The following is a 2500-nucleotide window of genomic DNA, read 5'->3' on the forward strand; positions in this document are numbered from 1 at the left end:
CCTTAATGCGGCTTGTACTGAGACATGCATGGCTTAATCTTTGAGACAAGCATATGACTACTGGCAGGATCAACCAGGGAGCTGCGTCAACTAGAGCTGAGCAGCCGGCCGCCCGGGAGTGTGTCCCGGGGGCCCGCGCGAACACGCAAGCGTCCGCTCAATTATTCTGCAAACAGGAGGAGGCTGAGCTCCCCTGCACCATACACCTCGAAACCCTCTCAGGTCCCGGCGGCGCGCAGCGCCGTCCTAAGTACTTGGTCGGGTTCGAGAGAGGCGCAATCGCCCGGGGTTTGGCGAGTAGACGCTTTAGGTGCGACCACCCGTGCTCCCAACTGAGCTTGCCGCTGCCGACAGAGGCCCGGGAGCGTGCTGTCGTGGCATTGCCGGCGGGAGACAACACGCGCCACCTACGGTGACCGGCAGCTCCAACGCCAGCGCCACAGAAGGACAAAAGCCCCACTTGGGTGCCGAAGCGAACTCTCCCAGCACAGCGCACGCGCCAACACGTCCGCACAGCTGCGATACAAACCACCTGCGAGAACCGCAGAGGCGACCGAGCAGCAGACGGCGTCGCGGCGCCGAGCGCCGGGCGGCGGCGCATCCTCAGCGCACACAGTCCTCAATCGGACCAGCACACTGCAGATGTCCACCGCGCTTCGCACCGGGCCCGCGAGGACCTACTTTGGCCGCACGGCGCCGCGTGCAGGGTGCGCCGGCGCGCAGCTGCGCCGCCTGCCGCCTCCGTCGGCCGGCGCGCCTGCCACTGGCCGCCCCCACCAGCCGGCTGTAGCGCGTGCGCCCACGCACCGCGCGGCCAGCACGCCGGGAGGCCCCCCCTCACCGGCCGGGGACGGTCCCACCCAGCCACCGCCGCGTATCGCTTCACACCCAGATGCCATTCACGTTCGTGGGCATGGTGGGTATCGCTGGAACAACCGGTTGGTAGCTCAACCGATCGTCGCCATCACTGATTCACCTCTAGCGAGAACAACCGCACCACAACGGTTTACCAGTTGTTCATTTGCGTAACGTCACCAGCAAACGTAGGCGTCCATCGCCATTTGCAAATTCAACGATTGTTGCATGCCTGTGTCAGGTGTCACGACACACTATGTCTGCCCACATACACGCAACAACATGTGCACGCTTCGCGAACACGTGGAAGGTGGCCCCCGTACGTATGCGATGTCCATTGCGCGAACGACTGTCAACCGGCCTCTGTCGCATGTCGCAGATGTGGAACGCAGTGCACCATGCTATCACGGTGTGTGAGAAGAGACGACTACGTCTGACAACACGCGCCACTACATCAACAGACGGCTCATGCTGATCGCCATCCAGGGCATACCACACTGCAATCCAGCTCTTATAGGGAGACGACACGTAGCTGAGTGCACAACATTTGGACCGCATGGTTCGCCGTTGTTGGCGCAGTCGTTGTACGGTCACATGTACCACGATGTATCATTCAGTACATGAGGACCAATGTGCAGTACAGTGTGTGATTTGGACGTACAACATCAGCGGACAGTTGACACAGGCCGTACCACAGCGTAGGCTAAGTGCTTCGCCATGCGAATGCCAATGAACAACTGCAAATGCCAATGAACAACTGCAAAGGGCATTGAGCATGTACGTCCTGCTGCCATCCACATTACAGTGTATAGCTGCAAGGTGTTTAACATGAAGCGATACACTGGGGACCGGGCAGTGCGAGTAGCAAACTATATTGCGGGGGTTGCAGTTAGGCAACACTACACTAATTTAACGCGTCGTATGACAATTACAGAGCAGGTTAAGGCCCAACGTGTGTTGGGTTAAGGCCCAACGTGTGTTGGGTTAAGGCCCAACGTGTGTTGGGTTAAGGCCCAACGTGTGTTGGGTTAAGGCCCAACGTGTGTTGGGTTAAGGCCCAACGTGTGTTGGGTTAAGGCCCAACGTGTGTTGGGTTAAGGCCCAACGTGTGTTGGGTTAAGGCCCAACGTGTGTTGGGTTAAGGCCCAACGTGTGTTGGGTTAAGGCCCAACGTGTGTTGGGTTAAGGCCCAACGTGTGTTGGGTTAAGGCCCAACGTGTGTTGGGTTAAGGCCCAACGTGTGTTGGGTTAAGGCCCAACGTGTGTTGGGTTAAGGCCCAACGTGTGTTGGGTTAAGGCCCAACGTGTGTTGGGTTAAGGCCCAACGTGTGTTGGGTTAAGGCCCAACATAGGTTGGGTTAAGGCGCAACATAGGTTGGGTTAAGGCCCAACATAGGTTGGGTTAAGGCGCAACATAGGTTGGGTTAAGGCGCAACATAGGTTGGGTTAAGGCGCAACATAGGTTGGGTTAAGGCGCAACATAGGTTGGGTTAAGGCGCAACATAGGTTGGGTTAAGGCGCAACATAGGTTGGGTTAAGGCGCAACATAGGTTAGGTTAAGGCGCAACATAGGTTAGGTTAAGGCGCAACATAGGTTAGGTTAAGGCGCAACATAGGTTAGGTTAAGGCGCAACATAGGTTAGGT

The 2500-nt window shown here is 57.7% G+C and overlaps 1 non-coding gene across 1 annotated transcript in view; it reads right to left on the reverse strand.

Moving 5' to 3' along the window:
* The window catches only part of LOC126430219 (small subunit ribosomal RNA), a 1910-nt gene extending 1830 nt beyond the window's left edge, over positions 1 to 80 (reverse strand). The window contains exon 1 of the ribosomal RNA XR_007577073.1: positions 1 to 80. This exon is cut by the window's left edge and continues 1830 nt beyond it. This is a non-coding gene — a ribosomal RNA (small subunit ribosomal RNA).
* Between the last annotated feature and the right edge of the window lie 2420 nt (positions 81 to 2500).

The sequence above is a fragment of the Schistocerca serialis genome, unplaced genomic scaffold (assembly GCF_023864345.2).
Source record: "Schistocerca serialis cubense isolate TAMUIC-IGC-003099 unplaced genomic scaffold, iqSchSeri2.2 HiC_scaffold_1038, whole genome shotgun sequence".
Lineage (NCBI taxonomy): Eukaryota > Metazoa > Arthropoda > Insecta > Orthoptera > Acrididae > Schistocerca > Schistocerca serialis.